Raw genomic sequence first — 18,577 nt, 5'->3', positions numbered from 1 at the left:
CACGAAAAACATAAAAAAATTTACATTTAATAAATTCGCTTCCCGGCACCGGACCTCACGCTCACATCTTACAGCCAGCATTTCTTTTATGTTATTCAATACAGTTCCCAATGTAAAAAATTTGTGACTACACGTACTTTTACCTTTATTTTCCTTTGTTGGCCGGACTATGTGGCGTTACTATCACTTTCGCGAATCCGAAACAATATCATTGAGGCACTGAAAATCATAAGGACGCAAAGGACACACATAAAAACTTTAGAAAAACAGATGTCTGTGAAAATCAAATTTGTGGACAAACCACCAGTTTAATAGTTCTAAACTGTTTTTTAACCAAGTGTCAACACCCTAAATTTCCTATGAAAATATAATGTATCCACTTTATGTTAGGAAGTGTCTACATATATAAATACGAGGGTAATCCCAAAAGTAAGGTCTCCTTTTGTTTTATAAGTACAGAACTCTGTTTGTGTGGCAGCTGGTCACACTGTTATGAAGAGTGCTTCACGCGCTGTGTGTAAACATGTGCACGCCGCGCTGAGGCGCTCAGTCTTGGCTTGGCAGCCGTTGAGAATGGAGCTCCTTTTGGATGTTACCGCCAAGTGCGAACCACGGGCATTTATTCGGTTTTTTTAGCGCAAAGGGCACTGCGCCGATTGAAATCCACCGCCAATTGACAGAAGTGTATGGTCAGTCGTGCATGGATGTCAAAAATGTTTGTAAGTGGTGTAGAGAATTTGCAGCTGGTCGGACCGAAATTCACGACGAACGAAGGAGCAGGAGACCGTTAGTTTCTGAGGAGACAGTGTTGAAGGTTGAGCAAAGCATTCGTGAAGATCGGCGGATCACCCTGGATGATCTCTGCAGGTTGGTTCCCGAGGTTTCCCGAAGCACCGCACACAGAATTTTAACGGAAACATTGAACTACCGGAAGGTGTGCGCAAGATAGGTGCCACACTTGGTGACTGAGGACCACATGCGGCAACGAGTTGGTGCTTCCCGCGCATTTCTTCACCGCCTTGCAGCCGAACAGGACAACTTTCTGGACTCAATTGTCACTGGTGACGAAACCTGGGCATACCACTTTACACCTGAGACTGAAACGTCCCCTTTAAACAATTATACATGACTGTGCTTAAACTGACACACAATATTTTGTTAGCGCAACGCAATCTGACTTTCAAAATTCCCTACAAAAGAATGGCCCTGACTAACATTAAACTATACCTTTCACAAATCACTTACCTCACAAAAATCTTCGCTGCTCAAGCTACTGCAATACAGCGAGCGCCACTACTGCCAGCTAAATAAAAGATTCAAACTACTGAAGGCACTAACTACTGATAGGGATAGTTAGCAAATGAAAGATATTAATAGAGAACAAACAATGTATTTACCTTGATATCATCATATATAAATATAGCAGTTCATGACAAATTTCAAAACTCCACCATCTCTCTCCCCACATCCACCACTGCTGGCGGCTCACCTCCAACTGCGCAACGCTACGCGCTGTTCACAGCCAGCTGCCTAACACTACAATGGCGAGTATTACAACAATGCAAAGCAGACACAGACTGCACACAGCACAGCCAGTGATTTTTATACAGAGGTGGCGTTACCAATAAAAAACCTAAACAGCCTACTTACAAGACCAAACAACAATCACGCCAGTGGCGGCACGCAGTCTGCCGGTAGTCATGACAACCGTTTTCTGGGATAGGTAAGGGGTATTCTCGGTCGACTTTATACCCACTGGGACCACAATTAACGCTGACAGGTACTGAGAGACTCTGAAAAAACTCAAACGGGCAATTCAGAACCGGAGAAGAGGAATGTTGAGCAAGGAACGTCCACATTCTCCATCACAACGCTCGCCCACACATCGCTCGGCAAACCGTTGCTCTCCTGCAACAGTTTCAGTGAAACATAATCACCCACCTATCGTATAGTGCTGACTAGGCGCCCAGTGACTATCACCTGTTCCCTAAGTTAAAAGAACATTTGGCAGGAAAGCGATTCAGCTCCGAACGCGAGGTGAATGAAGAGGTTCATAATTTTTTGAACAGCATGGCGGCGAGCTGGTATGACACGGGCATACAGAAACTGCCACAGCATCTACAAAAATGCATCGACATAAATGGTGATTATGTCGAAAAATAGCTAAATGTTCAAGCTGTAAACTGATGTAAACCATTGTAGAAATAAACAGGTCTATGTACTCATAAAAAAAATAGGAGACCTTATTTTTGGGATTACCCTCGTATTAATTAAAAAGCCTTCAGCGTCACAGCATCTTACAGAACAGGATTGGAAACTCAGTACGGCTCTGAATTAAGTAACTACATAAAAGATCAACATATTCCTCGACGTGACGTAAACAAATATCTCTAGTGCTGGGTCGAGCTCAACAGGTTCGTGCAGCTTGTCTCTGTGAGGCAGTAACCCTCGTAGTTTCAGTCCCAGCATCAAAAGTAACGTCAAAATAATTTATTCAAGTGAGGGAAGAGAGACAGTGATATATAACTTAAGTCCTCTAGATGTTGCGCCGATCTGCTGGGTTAAGCTCTAAATCCGGCCGAAGTGCCTCATGGAGTGAAGGCAGAAGACAACACAGATGGAGACCCCCTCATGTGAAGGGGATGACAACCTCCGCGGCAGGCTCGCTGCTTCTTCAGAGGGGCGGGACCTGCGCCGTGACGGGTTTCACCCTCCCCCTTGTCCTGCTTCCATCGCGGGCATCACAATCGCGAGACAGCTGCCTTACCGGAACAGTTTGACTTAAAACGCGTCACTCAGTTACAGCACGGGAGAGATGCCAAATTAAATTTAATTTCTTGCTCGTACCGGAAATAATATCAAACAAAGAGTAATGTCTTGTCGATGACTAGGTCATTAGAGACGAAGGTCAATGTCGGAAGAGGGTTGAAAAGCGGCTGTGTACTTTCTGAGGGTGTGGTGTGCGTACTGTAAGACCCTCAGTACACACACCATCAGATTATTTGACTTGTTGCTCTAACGAAGTAGGCGAGTGTCAGCAATATCTCTCGTGGTCTTATCGTGGCGTGTTTATCTTCTGCCGTTAGGTCAGACGATAGAAATGCCACTTGCGCGCTTAGAGTAGCAGATTGACGGTGACCAGCTTTAAACAGAACTTGATTAATTGTCACACACATTTATTAAAATAATTACAAGCATAAAAATTACTTAACGTGGTTCTGGATGCTATTTACAATTGACAATCTAAAGTTCCTTTGGTACTGGTACGTTAATCTTATTCTCACATATATCTCTGATACTTGACAAAGTGTCTATACATTTATCTTCATGGCTATGTACAGGAATATGGTAATCTTATTAGGCGCAGACTGAAACTTGACTATAGACTGGTGCAGACAAATGCAGACTGGTACAGACTGGTGCAGACAAGTGCAGACTGACTAATCGGAGGTCTGTACACTCGTTATAATACCTCGCGCGTTCACGTATCAGTGCGCGAGTGTGATCCGCGAGGAGAAAAGGTTCTATGCAAGCAGCAATCTCATTGGCTGCGTTACATATTAATACGCGGATCGGCGGAAGCAGAATTTGGTCCGTCTCTATGGCAGCGCCATCTCGTAGTGCGGAGACGGACGAGCGCTGCACCTGCGCTGTTGTACTTAGCGGAGCGCGCTCTAGTGGGAAAGTTGTGTACGCGCTGACTACGCGGAACTATGTACACAACAGAGGAAATCATCCGGAAGTTTCCTTAAGCGATTTAAGAAAACCATGGAAATCCTAAATCTGGATGGTCCGACGGGAGTCTGAATCGCCGCTCTGCCGAATGCGAGTCCTGCGCCTAACCGTTGCCACACATCGCTCGACCATACTGGAAAATTCATTGTACTGGTCTGAATATTCAGTTTTATACTTTTTGTTTACTTGTAAGTTTTCGCATGGGGTATCAAATAAATACTTTACATACAGAGGGGTCCAAAAAGATGTATCAGCTGTTTAAAAGTCCATAACTGGCAAACTAATTGACGGAGTTGTCTCATCTTTGGTAGTGTAATAGTTTGTGGTTCCGGCAATCGCCACACAAGCGTTGTATTGCGTTGTTTTGTTTTGTCAGATGACAGTCGCCAGATAATCAGTGTTTTGTTCTTAGTTGCTCCTAGTTACTCGAGTAAACATGGCTGGCGCAAGGCTTACATTCGGTGAAAGGAAGTCAGTTTTGAAGTGGTACTGTAAGTACGAAAACATTAAAGAGGTTCAACGGCAATGGCGAAATGAGTATCAAACAGAGCCACCGACACGTTTAACGATTCGTCGCATTCGAGACAAATTTGAAGCCGAAGGCTGTGTTATCCAACTGAATACATTGCAGTCAGTACTTCGTGCTGCAGTTCGGCGGCATCGTTTGTGTGTGGATGTTAATGGTGACCATTTCGAACACCTACAGTGATATCTTTAAATTGGACTTTAAGCTACACTTTCACCAAAAATGAGACAGCTCCGTCAGTTAGTTTGCAAGTTATGGACTTTTAAACAGTGGATACATTTTTTTGGACCTCTCTGTATTAGCTGTAAATTTAAAGGTAGATTCAATGTCAAATTAGATGTAATTCGACAGTTCGTGTTTTCCATTCCAAAATGTGTTTTAGACTCTACTGAACATTTTGGTATAACGTGCATTAAAAACATACAAATTTAAGGCCTTCAAATAATATTTTTAAAGTTGACGTGACAGATGTTTCAGCACCTCATATACACCCCTGAGTCGAACAGTCATATCTTGGGATCTCTACAGTCTAGAAGGCTGTCAATTGTCTTCTTTGGATGCCACTGCTGTGTCTCACGAGCCGGCCGGTGTAGCCGAGCGGTTCTAGGCGCTTCCGTCCGGAACCGCGCGACCACTACGGTCGCAGGTTCGAATCCTTCCTCGGGCATGGATGTGTGTGATGTCCTTAGGTTAGTTAGGTTTAAGTAGTTCTAAGTTCTAGGGGACTGATGACCTCAGATGTTAAGTCTCATAGTGCTCAGAGCCATTTGAACCATTTCTATGTCTCACGATTTGGAATTACAAATAAACAAATCAGTCCTTTTTTGTGGCACTAGTTCGAATTAAAATAGTGTGCTAGCCAGCGATTTCTGTAGTTTATTTGCAAATAATGCTGTTTATACGTATAAAATGACTAAGCGTAAACGTATGTTTAAGAAACGCAAATTTATGGGTAACACATGTATCAGATACGTATTTACGTCTAAATTTGTAGGAAACATGTGCACCATCAGTGAAGGAAGTATCCAGAATATTGTTGGGGAGTGACCATGTCCCATAGTGCTTGGTGTTAAGTATAAGGAAGCTGAATTTCCTGGTAACCTTTGGGAGCAATGGCGGCAATCGTACCTGGTCTTTTGTCGAAATATTGTTCTCGTTGCAATGCAATGGCGACTTTGGTGAAAAATTCGCTGCAAGCACGAATTACACCTTGCAGCTTCTCACTCACCTCTTGCTACGCATTTTTGGAGAAGAACAAACCTAGCTCCGGAGAAGTGAAAAAGTTGCATGTTAAGTTGACACTTCACTACAGGACATCGCGAAATCGCAAATATACGAAGAGTAATCGACTCACAGCGGCTTTTTCTGAGTTAGCGCGTAAACCAATGGAAAATACACCAAATCTGGAAACTGTTACACTTATCACAGTCAACTGCCACGCAAACCGCGATTAAGCCTGGTAGCAGACACGAACTTGCCTCTGCCAAGCGAAACACCTGTAGTTCACTATCTGCCAGATTTGAGAGGAACGGCCGATGAGCCTTTTACTGTCTCTGTTACACCGGGAGATACCCAAGAGGGGCCTGCGACGCCTACGAGGAGGAGATGTACCGCAGCATGAACAAACGACAAATTGCGTCACTGGTCGCATCTGCTGTGGTAATGTGCTTCTTTTCCCGAAATACAGGGTGATTAAAAAAGAATACCACAACTTTAGGAATTTAAAACTCTGCAACGACAAAAGGCAGAGCTAAGCACTATCTGTCGGCGAATTAAGGGAGCTATAAAGTTTCATTTAGTTGTACATTTGTTCGCTTGAGGCGCTGTTGACTAGGCGTCAGCGTCAGTTGATGCTAAGATGGCGACCGCTCAACAGAAAGCTTTTTGTGTTATTGAGTACGGCAGAAGTGAATCGACGACAGTTGTTCAGCGTGCATTTCGAACGAAGTATGGTGTTAAACCTCCTCATAGGTGGTGTATTAAACGTTGGTAGAAACAGTTTACAGAGAATGGGTGTTTCTGCAAAGGGAAAAGTTGTGGACGGCCGAGAACGAGTGATGAAAATGTAGCACGCATCCAGCAAGCATTTGTTCGCTCAGCTCGAACAAGAAGCACAACAATTCATATTTCAGCAGGATGGAGCGCCACCACATTGGCACTTATCTGTCCGTAACTACCTGAACGTCAACTACCCGAGGCGATGGATCGGCCGCCAGGCAGCCCGTGACAGAGCACTTCATCACTGGCCTCCAAGAAGCCCTGATCTTACCCCCTGCGATTTTTTCTTATGGGGGTATGTTATGGATATGGTGTTTCGGCCACCTCTCCCAGCCACCATTGATGATTTGAAACGAGAAATAACAGCAGCTATCCAAACTGTTACGCCTGATATGCTACAGAGAGTGTGGAACGAGTTGGAGTATCAGGTTGATATTGCTCGAGTGTCTGGAGGGGGCCATATTGAACATCTCTGAACTTGTTTTTGAGTGAAAAAAAACCTTTTTAAATCTCTTTGTAATGATGTATAACAGAAGGTTATATTATGTTTCTTTCATTAAATACACATTTTTAAAGTTGTGGTATTCTTTTTGAATCACCCTGTATTTCCCCTATTGAGCAGCGACACACGGCCGTACACCCTTGAATCGTTTTGCCGTCATTAACGGCGGGAGAAGCTCTGGAAAAATCACCAGCCTGAGATCTGCTGGAATACTTTGTATCCTTTCACTGTGTCCGCTTGTGCTCCCTTTCTCCTCTTCCCATCATCCATTGTAAATTACACTGTACTATCGGTGTGATTTTGTTTGAAGTGATGTGCGCACATTTCCAATTTCAAATCCAGTTATTCTTAAAAAGAAATCCCCTTTAGTTTTTTGTTTTTGTTGTTTCTTTATGTCATGGTACCTAATCTGATACACTGACTCCCAGGAAACAGTTAAGCTCACGTGAGAACGAAATTTCATGATTTGAGAGGGTATGTTATGTTATTTCGTCAGGACAAATTCTAGTCAAATTTCACTTACAACTTTATAATATGGGCTAGCCGTTGAAATTAATAGTAAATGGAATTTGAATAAAACCGCAAACGGATGATATAATTACTAACGGTTTCGCTGTGTTCAAGCGTCATCGTCAGATGGCTCTTCATGGAAAGGAAAGCATCCTCGTAGTGCATACATTTAAAAGATTTATTAAGTACAGCCAAGGAAAGCACTTGCAGCAGCGTCACATACGCCACCACACGAGGATGCCCACAGCGTTCGTAGTCACAGAACCCAACCCAATGAAGAGCGCAAGTTGTCAAGAAAAAATAACTAGTAGGGTATTGAGGCGAACAGTGAAGGGGCTGTGGCACTATGGCAAAAAGGAAAGTAGTTAGTGTACTAAATATGATAAAAATGTAATAAAAGAAATACATTATCTGATGATTAAATATAACGTACTGAACCAAACGACGAGTATTTCATAGAATTTCAATGCGCCATTGTCTCACAAGGCAATCATAGCACTTAAGTTTTAATACGAGTAAATATCCAGATATCCTGTGACGTAGCATGTAAACTCCGCTGATTAGCTGGACGGATTACTCTTGCAACCATTGTAAGCGATACACTCAGATCTGAGGGTGGTTCAAATGAACAGAAACCGGTCATTTTTTCTTAAAAAAAAGTAAAACAAAACAGGCAGTCAACATAATCTGTTTTATTACAAGTTAATGTGGAATTTCACCGAAGCCACTGGGTCAATCTTTGGAAAATATAAAATGCCTTTAAAAACTGATAAGTGGTTTCCCGTCTTTTATGACAACAAATCGTTCCAAAGCTGGTGCGTTTTCGAGAAATCCCCAATGTACCGGTCCTATGAACTGCAAATGTTCATAGCACATGAGTTATAAGGTAAAAGCCACCGAAATCGGGCATCAGTAGCAAATGACGTATGGTATCTATTAAGTTTTGTTTATGAGGTAGTTCGCTTCCGCACCCAACTGTCTTCCATAGCTCTTGCCGTTCCAGGTGGTAAGAATGAAAAAAACTTGCCCCAGTTTAAGGGTGCGGTAAATATTAACAGGCCGTATTAACAGGCCGCCGTCGTTTTACGTTTATTTCTTACTCGGTATTGTACCTGATCTATATTAACAAAAAATGGCTCAAATGGCTCTGAGCACTATGGTACTCAACTGCTGAGGTCATCAGTCCCCTAGAACTTAGAACTAGTTAAACCTAACTAACCTAAGGACATCACAAACATCCATGCCCGAAGCAGGATTCGAACCTGCGACCGTAGCGGTCTTGCGGTTCCAGACTGCAGCGCCTTTAACCGCACGGCCACTTCGGCCGGCTCTATATTAACAACATAGGAGACAATCTGAGTAGCCGTCTTAGATTGTTTACAGATGATGCTGCATTTACCGTCTCGTAAAGTCATTAAATGATCAAAACGACTTGCAAAATGATTTAAATAAGATCTCTGTGGTGCGAAAAGGGGCAATTGGCCCTGAATAACGAAAAGTGTGAAGTTATTCACACGAGTACTAAAAGAAATCCGAAGGCTGTAAATTCAACTAAATACTTAGGAATTACAATTACAAATAATCTAAATTGGAACGATCACATAGATAATATTGTGGGTAGAGCAAACCAAAGACTGCGATTCATTGGCAGAAAACTTAGAAGATGCAACTGGTCTACTAAAGAGACTGCTTGCACCACGCTTGGCCGCCCTATTCTGGAGTATTGCTGTGCGGCGTGGGATCCGCATCAGGTGGGACTGACGGATGACATATAAAAAGTACAAAGAGGGGCAGCTCGTTTTGTATTATCGCGAAATAGGGGAGACAGTGTCACAGACATGATACGTGAATTGGAGTGTCAACCATTAAAACAAAGGCGTTTTTCGTTGCGACGGGATCTTCTCATGAAATTTAAGTTTTCTCCTCCGATTGCGAAAACATTCTGTTGGCACTCACCTACATAGGAAGAAATGATTATCACGATAAAATAAGAGAAATCATGGCTAGTATAGAAAAATTTAAGTGCTCGTTTTCCCCGCGCGCCATTCTAGAGTGGAACGGTAGAGAGACAGCTTGAAGGTACTTCATTGAACCCTCTGCTAGGCACTTTATTTTGAATAGCAGAGTAATCACGTAGATGTAAATTTAGAGGAGTATCCGACCGAGTAAGGTGCCGGCGACGCTCCTACTTGCAGAGGATCCCTAATTTACTTGGATATTAGGAAAGATGGGAGGAATCACAACACTATTAAAAAAGAAGCTGACGAGTATTAAAATGTAGGATATATATACTGAAATCAGAGCTGAGCGAAGTAATATATTACTCCAAGTGCAGCCTTCACTGGTATTACACAACGATAAACGGCAAGGAGTGTGTGCTGAATCATAGCTAGGTACACAGGACTACGATCAAATCGGATGATGGTATGGAGAGAGGATGCTGAACCATGAGAAACAGCTCAAAGCGACTAAGGAAGAAATTTTAGGGAATCTTACTACATGGCTAGTGCTCTAGGTTTGGAGCCGGAGCCCGAGATACTCGCACTCGCAAAGCAAATGAAAGGACGGGTGAACACGTACGACATTGTTGTGTTCTGTTCAAAGAACGAACAGCTAAACTGCTAGTATTGCTTGGCGCAGACTCTATAGCAGGACTTGGCCGCCAACGGTTGAGCAGGCGGCAGCTGCTGGTGCATCTCGAAGCTGAGAATAAATGGGGCGGGGCAGACGTGGCGACTGCCAGACCTTTTATACGATGACTGACGCCTCACTCCGGCCGACTTCGGAACAATAGAGCAGTTGCCAGCTACATGATAGGCCAAGAGGCGAGAGTCAGACTGCTGAGATGTACACTGCTGGCCGTTAAAATTGCTGCACCACGAAGGTGACGTGCTACAGACACGAAATTAAACCTACAGGAAGACGATGCTGTGATATGTAAATGATTAGCTTTTTAGAGCATTCACACAACATTGGCGCCGGTGGCGATACCTACAACGTGCTGACATGAGGAATGTTTCCAACCGATTTCTCGTTCACAAATAGCAGTTGACCGGCGTTGCCTGGTGAAACGTTGTTGTGATGCCTCGCGTAAGGAGGAGAAATGTGTACCATCACGTTTCCGACTCTGATAAAGGTCGTATTGCAGACTATCGCGAATGCAGTTTATCGTATCGCGACATTGCTGCTCGCGTTGGTCGAGATCCAATGGCTGTTAGCAGAATATGAAATTGGTGGGTTCAGGAGGGTAATACGGAACGCCGTGCTGGATCCCAACGGCCTCGTATCACTAGCAGTCGAGATGACAGGCATCTTATCCGCATGGATGGAACGGATCGTGCAGCCACGTCTCGATCCCTGAGTCAGCAGATGGGGACGTTTGCAAGACAGCAACCATCTGCACGAACAGTGCGACGATGTTTGCAGCAGCATGGACTATCAGCTCTGAGACCATGGCTGCGGTTACCCTTGACGCTGCATCACACACAGGAGCGCCTGTGATGGCGTACACAACGACGAACCTGGGTGCGCGAATGGCAAAACGTCATTTTTTCGTATGAATCCGGGTTCTGTTTACAGCATCATGATGGTCGCATCCGTGTTTGACGACATCGTGGTGAATGAACATTGGAAGCGTGTATTCGTCATCGCCATACTGGCGTATCACCCGGCGTGATGGTATGGGGTGCCATTGGTTACACGTCTCGGTCACCTCTTGTTCGCATTGACGGCACTTTGAACAGTGGACGTTAAATTTCAGATGTGTTACGACCCGCGGCTTTACCCTTCATTAGATCCCTGCGAAACCTTACATTTCAGCAGGATAATGCACGAACGCATGTTGCAGGTCCTGTACGCGCCTTTCTGGATGCAGGAAATGTTCTACTGCTGCTCTGGCCAACACATTCTCCAGATCTCTCGCCAATTGAAAACGTCTGGTCAGTGGTGGCAGAGCAACTGGCTCGTCACAATGCGCCAGTTACTTCTCTTGATGAACTGTGGTATCGTGTTGAAGCTCCATGGGCAGCTGTACCTGTACACGCCATCCAAGCTCTGTTTGACTCAATGCCCAGGCGTATCAAGGCCGTTATTAATGCCAGAAGTGGTTGTTCTGGGTACTGATTTCTCAGGATCTATGCACCCGAATTGCGTGAAAATGTAATCACATGTCAGTTCTAGTATAATATATTTGTCCAGTGAATACCCGTTTATCACCTTCTTGGTGTAGCAATTTTAATGGCCAGCAGTGTATAACACTGGCCCACGGCACACACTGGAGTCAACCGTGCTCGGCCCCACTCTCTCGCCTGTTATGGTTCTGAACGGCACCGATACAGTGCAGTTAGCGCCATGGGCCGTAAGGGTAGTGAGACGAAGCTAATCGAAAGGAAACTTATTCTGCGCTTACATCATGAGTGCAGATATTCTTACGAGATTGCTAAAGTAGTCGACAGACCTAGATCGTCGGTTCAGTCGATAACAGATCGATTTTGCGCAACAAAATCATTAAGAAACCAACCACGTACCGGACGCCGTCACGCTTTGACTGATGCAGATGTGAGATTTATCAGGGCAGTTTTCAGCAAGACAAATTACATAGTCTGTTAAGAAAAATAGTTCAAATGGCTCTGAACACTATGGGACTTAACATCGGAGGTCATCAGTCCCCTAGAACTTAGAAGTACTTAAACCTAACTAACCTAAGGACATCACACACATCCATGCCCGAGGCAGGATTCGAACCTGCGACCGTAGCGGTCGTGCGGTTCCAAATTGTCGCGCCTAGAACCGCTCTGCCACCCCGGCCGGTGCAGGGCTAATCGCTTTGTGTGACAGCTACTGAACCTACCGGGCAAAGCCTGGTACTGCAGCCAGTGACCAATAACGGGAAGTGAAGAAGAAATGTGTGAGAGCCTTTCTCCCGAAATACAAAGATCCAGGTTTGAACTGCGACTCAAACCACGGTTACAGGTTGACTTCAGCGCAAATTCTGCCGCCACACGCTCAGAAAATGTCTCATTCCGAGCAGCCCGCTCTGTTGTCCACGCAAAATAAATCGGGGAGATTGCGCGCGCCCGTCCTGCGGAATACATTCGATAATGCTGTGTGCGGAGGAAATATGAAATAGGATCCGTCCAAACTGAACAGAGCAAACAGTCTCAGAGGTACTTGCGGCGGACCGGCGGGATTTACCCTTGTTTATTCCCTCACTCGTAATATTTGGACAGGCTTATTCGCAATAATTGCAAATTAAAGAACCCAGTGTACATACCGAGTCGCAGCGTTGTCTATTTAATTTAATTATCGAATGTGCGGCAGCAATTTCTTTGCACAGCGGGCAGTTAATTTACGCGAGGCGGGACGGAAGACGCAAGCAGCCCGGAGAGGGCCCTAGCCGGACAGGACAGGGGGGAGGGGTGGGGGATGGAAGAGTTTTAATTATCAAGTTTTTATGTGCTGTTTATTTTCTTCCCCGTGGCGCGCCAGCGCTGTTTCCCCCATTGATTAATTGAATGAAACTGGTTTAGGCGCGGAGCGGAGCGGAGCTGGCCACTGTGTCAACACTCGCGCTTGATAGCCGGTTGCCATGGCGACCGCCGCCGACACCGCCCGCCCACAACCGACGCGCAAAGTGGCCGACGACGACCGGGGGGGGGGGGGGGGGGGGGTGGAGGGAGCGTTCCTGCTGCCCTTCAGTGAAGACAGAGGGCTCTGTTGTGCCCCGTCCAAAACGATTTTCGTCATTCTCTGTCGAGCGACACGTGGCTAAATTTGTGACTGGATTGAGGATTCCGTGGTAAAGCCGTTCTGGCAGGGGACGTGAAAGTAAACGTGGGGCTGGTCGAGTTTTGTGACGTGAATGGCAGAATCCTCGTGGGAAGGAACGTGGCCCATGAGCAGCAAGAACGCTTACTATTGTAACAGCACGTGTTACGATCCTATCCCGGACTGTCATGTGCCGATATGTGCGATGTGGTGGCTGCACAAGGCCGTAAACAAAGCCGGCCTTTGTGGCCGAGCGGTTCTAGGCGCTTCAGTCTAGAACCGCGCGACCGCTACGGTCGTAGGTTCGAATCTTGCCTCGGGCATGGATGTGTGTGATGTCCTTAGGTTAGTTAGGTTAAAATAGTTCTGAGTTCTAGGGGAGTGAGGGGTCCCATAGTGCTTAGAGCCATTTGAACCATTTTGAACCGTAAACAAACAAAGAGTCGAACAGGAATTAATAAGCACTCAGTCATATGACGGGTCCAGGACCGTTTAGTAATGAACACCTCATCGGTGCATCCATATCTTCCCTAGCAATTGAAAGTGTTAGCTGTTTGCTTGGACAGTGATCCTGGATCTGCGTTATGGTATAACGTTGCTATAAAATGTTCTTGCTTATTACGTCTGCATACTGCAGGGACTTTAGCGAAATAGTCATGAAACAACACACAGCAAACTTATAATCCTAGAGGCAATAGACACAGTTCTCCACAGTCAATAAACAGGCTTTTAAGCGACAAGACGAGCGGGTGCAATGCTCGTTACCTTAAACAATAATAAGAGAATGTTCGCTGAGCTTGCTTATGGTGCACGACGATAACAGTGTCACTGTGAGAACTACAAGCTTAGGTGTGCAACAGGCTACACTTATTAATACTGTGTCGCTTAGGAGAATTTAAAACATTTTGTAATTTAAATCAAATCTGAGCATAATAAATTGTTTATTTGCTCTAATTAGACACAACAAATATGAGGTTATCAAAGAGCATAGTTTTCTTAAAATCTGGACTGAATCATGAATTCACTCAAAATAACGCTGACACTGTGGGGAAGCACCACACTATATGGAGGACTGTATGGAGACAACGTAACAAGTTATTCTTATCTGCCGGCCGTTGTGGCCGTGCGGTTAAAGGCGCTTCAATCTGGAACCGCGTGACGGCTACGGTCGCAGGTTAGAATTCTGCCTCGGGCATGGATGTGTGTGATGTCCTTAGATTAGTTAGGTTTAATTAGTTCTAAGTTCTAGGTGACTGATGACCTCAGAAGTTAAGTCGCATAGTGCTCAGAGCCATTTGAACCATTTATTCTTATCTGGGCAATACGAATTCAGCGTTTATGAGAAATTATCACAAATTATTATCAAATGGGGAACTCAAATTGCGTGCCAGAACAAGTAAATAGTGAGTCGCTCAGAGTATGGTCAACGTTACCGCAAACTGCGAAACTTACTTTTCCCCAACAACAGCTAGCGTGCGCTGTTGTGCTATGTTATCTATCTTCGATAAACAGAACTTCGTTGTTTCTGTTAATCTTCGATAGGAACTATATGATTTTCTATTAGCATTTTTAATTCATTTCTTCAAGCAAATGTTCCATATACTTTAAATTTACCCCGAATGAAAAGATGATTAGCTGCGCCATCTATTGTTATATTTTGCGGCAAGTATCTCATTGCGGTTTTGGAGAATTCGTATTCTATTGTCTCAGTTCGGTTTTCACTGTTTCATGTAGGTTTGTGAGCACGACTCAAACTGCTCGACAGTTTACATCCCAGTTCGGGAAATCTCGGTTTGTTTTCGATCTTTTGATCGGCCCACGATCTAGTGATTATTGTTGGTACTATATCCACGACCTGGCTTAGCGTTTGTACGGCATTGTGGATTTTAATAATAAAAATAACTGTGAAACAGGACTAAAATATCTTCTACGGTATATTTCGTATGTAACAAAGGCAACTAATCAATAAATAAGAGTTCGCAATCATGTTTCTCTCAAATTCTCCAGCTTTCGCTCGGCCCGCGGTCTAGTGAGATCTGATGGTACTATCTCCAAGACGGGTATTGCCACAGTAATTTATTCCCGCGACAGAAATTATAGTCAGGTTACCACGATATATCTGTTAGGCATTTAATTTTTCATTAATTTTCTTTATTGTTTCATTCAAATGTAGAAATTTGAAGTAAATCGGTCAAGTACTTTTAGAAATTTTTGCTAATAACCTTTCCTCTTTATATATCACATACATAAATTTTTCAAGTCAGATTGCGAAATCTTATGCAGGTAGCGATCTTCCTCTTGCCTCCAAGCTAAAGTGTGCAAAATGTGATCAAGACTGAAAAAAACGGTACGTTTGTATAAATTACAAAAAAATAAACAAGCGGACACTTTTCTTTATATAGTATATACTGTTACTGTTCCTATCTTCCTATAATAGTTCAAGTCTTTTCGACAGACTGCCAGTGTCTCTTTATCTATTGTGGAACTTTCTTGAGCTAGGCAAGGAAGGTAGTTGAACAGACTCAACAGCTTCTAAAACCACCCTGACACTATCTTAACCCAATCTGACTGGGTGACGCTATTTGACGCACTTGGTCTGAAAACCACATCATACATTACGAGTGCAGCTTCCAGTACCTTCTGGAACTGCATATAATCCAAATTGGTATTAATATGACCGTCTTAATTAAAGTTGTTTTTCAGATTTTATTTATATATTGTTTTCTGAAAATAATTATTTAGATGAAGATTTATAGCCCCAATGGTTAATAACAAAGGTTGCAAATTTTGACCATATTAAAAAAGGAGCCTCTGGTTATTTTATAAAATCCATTTCATTATCGATAGTAAAATTAGAAAAGTTATAAATGAAGACTTGTTTACACGAAAATTGAAGTCTAACAGTATTATATATACTGTAAACAGGATTTTAGAACATTTAAGTCGAAAATTGTAATCATTAATTTTCATGGTACAAGATCGATACTACGAAATGGATTGATATGAATAATTACAATACGAGGTCTGTTCAAAAAATCACGGAACTTCGTCCACAAACTTTTTCTATGCTTACCTTTTAGTTATTGTGTATCATATCCTTCGAAATGCTCTGATCCAAAATTGATACCCCGCTCCCAACGCCGTTTCCACTTCCGAAAGCAGTCTTGGTGCGCTGGATCGCGCGAATCGCCGTCTGCGATTTCTCTTTTATCTCGTCTATCGTTGCAAATCTTCGTCTTTTCAACGGGGTTTTCGACTTTGGAAATAAAAAACGTCCGTCCACTGGGGCCAGGTCTGGAGTGTACGGAGGATGAGGCAGCAAAGTGATTTCGTTTCTTGTGCAATAGTCATGCACGACTCATGAGGCGTGGAACGAACTTGGCGGCAACACGATGCATTCCAAGATGCTGTGTCAGGATTTCATGACGTGATCCACCTTAATTGTTACATTCTTCTGCAATCTCTCGGACAGTCAGTCTTCGATTGGCACGCACAATTTCGCTGACGTTCGTGACATGAGCGTCGTCGGTAGACGTCGAAGGGCGTCGTGAACGAAAGTCATCTGTAACATCCGTCTGGCCATTTTTAAGCCACGTGAACCATTCGCAACCCCGAGTACGGCTTAATCACTCATCACCGTACGCTTCCTGCATCATTTGGTGTGTCTCTGTAAAGGTTTTCTCGAGCTTCACGCAGAATTTGATGTACACACGTTGCTCCTGTAACACTGCCATCTCGAAATTCGCAAACTGCGCGACACAACGTTCTACTCAATACAGCACTGAAAAATGACTAACAGACATACAACAATGACACTACTGGCATTTACACATTAAAAACTGCCGTGTGCAGGGATGCCAACCACATTTCGCTCCAGCCCACCACTGGCGCGAAATTACGAATGTTCCCGTATTTTTTGAACGGACCTCATACATTATCAGAATAATGGCTTACTGGCAATCAGATATGTTCAGAAATATCTACAGATGAGAAAAAATATAATTTACATAAACAAATTAACCGAAATATTGCTAAAATTTATACGGTATCGGACATTTCGGTTTAACTTGCGGGAATTCCGAAAAGGCAAGGTTCATTACAATGGGTACTTAAATAACTGATTTTCATTTAAAACTACTTGAATGAGAATACAAAAAAAGAATTAAATCGTTACAAATTAAGCTAAAATGAAAAGAAAATCAGTGTGCCAGAAGAAAAAAAATTTCCTTTATTGCACCAGAAGAAAAAATATAATTTTAAAGAAGCAAGGAAAGACATGCAGTCACATTATGCAAAATTTTGAGGAGAGAAGGCCCTTTAAAAAAACCGTCGGTAGAGGATAAGACTTTTAACCTGATGGTTGAAAAGAAAGAAAAGTGGTAAAGTAAGTGTCTGGAAACCAAGAGGTCGCGGGATCGAATCACGTTGGAACACCGGACATTTAAGAGTCCGCCTTTAAACTAGCCTCCACCTCTCAATGATGTGAAGATTCGTCAGCAACGACACGTGATTCGGATTCCATGTTGAACTATAGGTCGTCCTTCCCCCGTGGGACCAAGGTTGTGTCCTATGTAATCGACAGACGCGACCGACAGCGCGCGACAACTTCAAGCGACGAAACACAATCATAAGTATAGTTATGGAAGTGTCCTACGTGAGCGACATCTGTGTCGCTGCCTGCCTCTCGCTGCAACTGGCGACGTTTGGATTCAAACGTGTTTGAACCTTATCGCTGAAGCACGCGTGACACACAGCGACAGCCACGTGTCTTCTCGGCAAAGCAGTGGAGCACACGCGACGGCAGCTATGAAATACTAGTCATCCGATTTTAAGAATACTATTCGGTGAAAAAATTTGATTCTTCTAAATCTTATAGCTTGATGTCTTTAAACGATAAAGGTCTGAATATAGTTTTGTTATTCGTCATAGTTACTGTGCTGCACGAAATTGGGTACATGGCTGCACGAAATTTTTAAGAATTTGCAGAGGTAAAATCACATTGCGTAGACTTTCCGTATAGTTCATTTAAGGCCATACATTACTGCGTATGAAATGTAACCAATACATCTAAATTGTATTTAAAGTTGAGATCGGAATGATATCTCTCTTCATTCTTGAGATATTGGTTGTTATATCCACGGACGGGTCGCTCGCGGCGCGTCCGAACCTTTCCTGCACTTCGGGAATCAAGTGATCGTAAAAATCGTCGTATCACATAAACGGTTTGAGATATCGAAACGACGATTTTTGGTTGGTTTGGGGAAGGAGACCAGACAGCGTGGTCATCGGTCTCACGATTTTTGGAAATGACATCACGCAGAAAGGACTATTTTAACACTCGATTCGTTTTTGTAAACGCGTGAGCAGAGCGAAAACAAGACTCCCTATAAATTATACCACGAAATTTTGTACGAATTTTCATAGCCAAACAAAGGGAGAGAAACAGGTAAACGGGGTATCACAGTGACTAGCATGAGGCCTAGTTTTGCATGAAAATATTTAACAGCTTGAAAGTAATCAGGGCAATTAACGAAAACTTA

Source organism: Schistocerca piceifrons, chromosome 3, assembly GCF_021461385.2.
Source record: "Schistocerca piceifrons isolate TAMUIC-IGC-003096 chromosome 3, iqSchPice1.1, whole genome shotgun sequence".
Classification (NCBI taxonomy): Eukaryota; Metazoa; Arthropoda; class Insecta; order Orthoptera; family Acrididae; genus Schistocerca; species Schistocerca piceifrons.
Note: the sequence above shows the minus strand (reverse complement) of the source record.